The 5,251-nt window shown below is 38.3% G+C and overlaps 1 non-coding gene across 1 annotated transcript; it reads right to left on the reverse strand.

The window, feature by feature from the left end:
• Positions 1 to 1,180: 1,180 nt before the first annotated feature.
• On the reverse strand, positions 1,181 to 1,288 carry LOC112780969 (small nucleolar RNA R71). The gene has a single exon (XR_003191772.1). It is a non-coding gene; the product is annotated as a small nucleolar RNA R71 (small nucleolar RNA).
• Between the last annotated feature and the right edge of the window lie 3,963 nt (positions 1,289 to 5,251).

Genomic DNA, 5,251 nt, shown 5'->3' on the forward strand with positions numbered 1-5,251 from the left:
TTCAAACTTTAAGTTCTAGAATCATATCTTGTGATTACTTGTGAGTCAAGTCGTTAATTTTGATTTTAAAATTCAAATCTTTTTCAAAACTAATTTCAATCATATCTCTTCAAAAATATCTTTTTATCTTATCTTTTTCAAAATCACATCTTTTTAATCATATCTTTTCATATCATATCTTTTTCAAATATCTTTTCTAACTTCTTATCTTCTTATCTTTTAAAAATTGATTTTCAAAATTTGTTTCAACTAACTAATTAACTTTTTTTTTGTTTCAAAACTACCTAACTAACTATCCCTCTCTAATTTTCGAAAATACCTCCCTCTTTTTCAAAAATTCTTTTTAATTAATTAATTGTTTTAAATTTTAATTTTAATTTTATTTTCCCTTTAATTTTCGAAAATCATCAACTCCTTTTCAAAAATTATTTTCGAAAATTTCTCTCTCTCATCTTCTTCTATTTATTTAATTACTTACTAACACTTCTCTTCATCTCATATCTCTGCTCTCCTCATCTTGTGTTTGGATTCTCCTCTCTTCTCTTTCCTTACATTACATTCTTTTCTTCTTCTACTCACACAAAGGAATCTCTATACTGTGACATAGAGGATTCCATATTTTCTTTGTTATTCCCTTCTTTGTCATATGAGCAGGAGCAAGGACAAGAACATTCTTGTTGAAGCAGATCCTGAACCTGAAAGGACTCTGAAAAGGAAACTAAGAGAAGTTAAAATACAACAATCCAGAGACAACCTTACAAGAATTTTCGAACAGGAAGAGGAGATGGCAGCCGAAAATAATAATAATGCAAGGAGGATGCTTGGTGACTTCACTGCACCTAATTCCAATTTACATGAAAGAAGCATCTCCATTCCTGCCATTGGAGCAAACAATTTTGAGCTTAGGCCTCAACTAGTTTCTCTGATGCAGCAAAACTGCAAGTTTCATAGATTTCCATCTGAAGATCCCTTTCAGTTCTTAACTGAATTCTTGCAGATATGTGATACTGTTAAGACTAATGGAGTAGATCCTGAAGTCTACAGGCTCATGCTTTTTCCTTTTGCTGTAAGAGACAGAGCTAGAATATGGTTGGACTCTCAACCCAAGGATAGCCTGAACTCTTGGGATAAGCTGGTCACGGCTTTCTTAGCCAAGTTCTTTCCTCCTCAAAAGCTCAGTAAGCTTAGAGTGGATGTTCAAACCTTCAGACAGAAAGAAGGTGAATCCCTCTATGAAGCTTGGGAGAGATATAAGCAACTGACCAAAAAGTGTCCTTCTGACATGCTTTCAGAATGGACCATTCTGGATATATTCTATGATGGTCTGTCTGAATTAGCTAGGATGTCATTGGATACTTCTGCAGGTGGATCCATTCACCTAAAGAAAACGCCTGCAGAAGCTCAAGAACTCATTGACATGGTTGCTAATAACCAGTTCATGTACACTTCTGAGAGGAATCCTGTGAGTAATGGGACGCCTCAAAAGAAGGGAGTTCTTGAAATTGATACTCTGAATGCCATATTGGCTCAGAACAAACTATTGACTCAGCAGGTTAATATGATTTCTCAGAGTCTGAATGGAATGCAAGCTGCATCCAACAGTACTCAAGAGGCATCTTCTAAAGAAGAAGCTTATGATCCTGAGAACCCTGCAATAGCAGAGGTAAAATTATATGGGTGAACCCTATGGAAACACCTATAATCCCTCATGGAGAAATCACCCAAATCTCTCATGGAAGGATCAACAAAATCCTCAACAAGGCTTTAATAATGGTGGAAGAAACAGGTTTAACAATAGTAAACCTTTTCCATCATCCACTCAGCAACAGACAAAGAATTCTGAGCAGAATCCATCTAGCTTAGCAAATTTAGTCTCTGATCTATCTAAAGCCACTCTTAGTTTCATGAATGAAACAAGGTCATCCATTAGAAATTTGGAGGCACAAGTGGGCCAGCTGAGTAAGAAGATCACTGAAACCCCTCCTAGTACTCTCCCAAGCAATACAGAAGAGAATCCAAAAAGAGATTGCAAGGCCATTGATATAACCATCATGGCCGAATCCAAGGAGGAAGGGGAGGACGTGAATCCCAAGGAGGAAGACCTCCTGGGACGTCCAATGATCAACAAGGAGTTTTCCTTTGAGGAACCAAAGGAATCTGAGGCTCATTTAGAGACAATAGAGATTCCATTAAACCTCCTTATACCATTCATGAGCTCTGATGAGTATTCTTCTTCTGAAGAGAATGAGGATGTTACTGAAGAGCAAGTTGCCAAGTACCTTGGTGCAATCATGAAGCTGAATGCCAAACTATTTGGTAACAAGACTTGGGGAGATGAACCTCCCCTGTTCACCAATGAACTAAATGCATTGGATCAACTGAGATTGCCTCAGAAGAAATAGGATCCTGGAAAGTTTCTAATACCTTGTACCATAGGCACCATGACCTTTGAGAAGGCTCTATGTGACCTGGGGTCAGGAATAAACCTCATGCCACTCTCTGTAATGGAGAAACTGGGAATCTTTGAGGTACAAGCTGCTAGAATCTCATTAGAGATGGCAGGCAATTCCAGAAAACAAGCTTATGGACAAGTAGAGGACATGTTAGTAAAGGTTGAAGGCCTTTACATCCCTGCTGATTTCATAATCCTAGATACTGGGAAGGATGAGGATGAATCCATCATTCTTGGAAGACCCTTCCTAGCCACAGCAAGAGCTGTGATTGATGTGGACAGAGGAGAGTTGGTCCTTCAACTGAATGAGGACTACCTTGTGTTTAAAACTCAAGGTTCTCCTTCTGTAACCATGGAGAGGAAGCATGAAAAGCTTCTCTCAGTACAGAGTCAAACAAAGCCCCCACAATCAAACTCTAAGTTTGGTGTTGAATTCCCACATCTAAACTCTAAGTTTGGTGTTGGGAATCTATAAAATTAACCTGATCACCTGTATGGCTCAGTGAGAGCCCACTGTCAAGCTAATAACATTAAAAGAAGCGCTTGTTGGGAGGCAACCCAATGTTATTTAATATATTTTATTTTATTTTCTCTTTGTTATTTCATGATTTATTAGGTTGATGATCATGTGAAGTCACAAAAACTACTGAAAAAATCGAAAACAGAATGAAAAATAGCATTGAAAATAGAACACCCTGGAGGAAGGGCTTACTGGCGTTTAAACGCCAATAAGGAGCATCTGGCTGGCGTTCAACGCCAGAACAGAGCATGGAGCTAGCGCTGAATGCCAGAAACAAGCATGAAGCTGGCGTTCAACGCCAGAAATATGCTGCATATGGGCGTTGAACGCCCAAAACAAGCATCACTTTGGCGTCTAAACGTCAGAAATGCATGCAAAGGCATTTTACATGCCTAATTGGTGCAGGGATGTAAATCCTTGACACCTCAGGATCTGTGGACCCCACAGGATCCCCACATACCTCCACTCACCTTCCCTCCTCATAATCCTATATCACCCTCTCTCTCTCCATTCATAGTCATCCCTTCTGTTTTCCATTCACCACTCACATCCATACACCCCACCTACCTTCAAAATTCAAAATCTCTTTCCCACCCAAGCCCACCCATATAGCCGAATACACACATCCATCCATCTCCTCCATATCTTCTTCTTCTTCTGCTATTCTTTCTTCTTTTGCTCGAGGGCGAGCAACATTCTAAGTTTGGTGTGGTAAAAGCATAGCTTTTTTTTTTGTTTTTCCATAACCATTGATGGCACCTAAGGCCAGAGAAACCTCTAGAAAGAGGAAAGGGAAGACAAAAGCTCCCACCTCCGAGTCATATGAGATGGAGAGATTCATCTCAAGGGTCTATAGCTCAGTGGTAGAACATTTGACTACAAATCAAGAGATCCCTGAGATACCTCAGGGGATACATTTTCCTCCACACAATTATTGGGAGCAACTAAGGATAGGAACATCAAGATCACTCCATCATCCTCCATGAAATTAGAGAAGATCAAAGAGCAATGAGGGAGGAGCAACAAAGACAAGGAAAAGACATAGAAGAGCTCAAGGACATCATTGGTTCCTCAAGAAGGAAACGCCACCATCACTAAGGTGGACTCATTCCTTGTTCTCAAATTTTCTGTTTTTCGTTTTGTTTATGTTAAGTGCTTATCTATGTTAGTGTCTTATTACATGATCATTAGTATTTAGTAACTTTGTCTTAAAGTTTTGAATGTCCTATGAATCCATCACCTCCCTTAAATGAAAAATGTTTTTAATTCAAAAGAACAAGAAGTACATGAGTTTCGAACTTATCCTTGAACTTAGTTTAATTATATTGATGTGGTGACAATACTTTTTGTTTTCTGAATGAATGCTTGAACAGTGCATATGTCTCTTGAAGTTGTTGTTTAAGAATGTTAAATATGTTGGCTCTTGAAAGAATGATGAACAGGAGAAATGTTATTTGACAATCTGAAAAATCATAAAAATGATTCTTGAAGCAAGAAAAAGCAGTGAATACAAAAGCTTGCAGAAAAAAAATATGCGAAAAAAAAATAATAGAAAGAAAAAGAAAAAGCAAGCAGAAAAAACCAAAAGCTCTTAAAAACCAAAAGGCAAGAGCAAAAAGCCAATAACCCTTAAAACCAAAAGGCAAGGGTAAATAAAAAGGATCCCAAGGCTTTGAGCATCAGTGGATAGGAGGGCCTAAAGGAATAAAATCCTAGCCTAAGCGGCTAAACCAAGCTGTCCCTAACCATGTGCTTGTGGCGTCAAGGTGTCAAGTGAAAACTTGAGACTGAGCGGTTAAAGTCAAGGTCCAAAGCAAAAGAAGAGTGTGCTTAAGAACCCTGGACACCTCTAATTAGGTACTTTAGCAAAGCTGAGTCACAATCTGAAAAGGTTCACCCAGTTATGTGTCTGTGGTATTTATGTATCCGGTGGTAATACTGGAAAACAAAGTGCTTAGGGCCACGGCCAAGACTCATAAAGTAGCTGTGTTCAAGAATCAACATACTGAACTAGGAGAATTAATAACACTATCTGAACTCTGAGTTCCTATAGATGCCAATCATTCTGAACTTCAATGGATAAAGTGAGATGCCAAAACTATTCAAGAGGCAAAAAGTTACAAGTCCCGCTCATCTGATTGGATTTATGTTTCATTGATAGTTTGGAATTTATAGTATATTCTCTTCTTTTTTATCCTATTTGATTTTTAGTTGCTTGGGGACAAGCAACAATTTAAGTTTGCTGTTGTGATGAGCGGATAATTTATACGCTTTTTGGC

This window comes from Arachis hypogaea, chromosome 19 (assembly GCF_003086295.3).
Source record: "Arachis hypogaea cultivar Tifrunner chromosome 19, arahy.Tifrunner.gnm2.J5K5, whole genome shotgun sequence".
Taxonomy (NCBI): domain Eukaryota; kingdom Viridiplantae; phylum Streptophyta; class Magnoliopsida; order Fabales; family Fabaceae; genus Arachis; species Arachis hypogaea.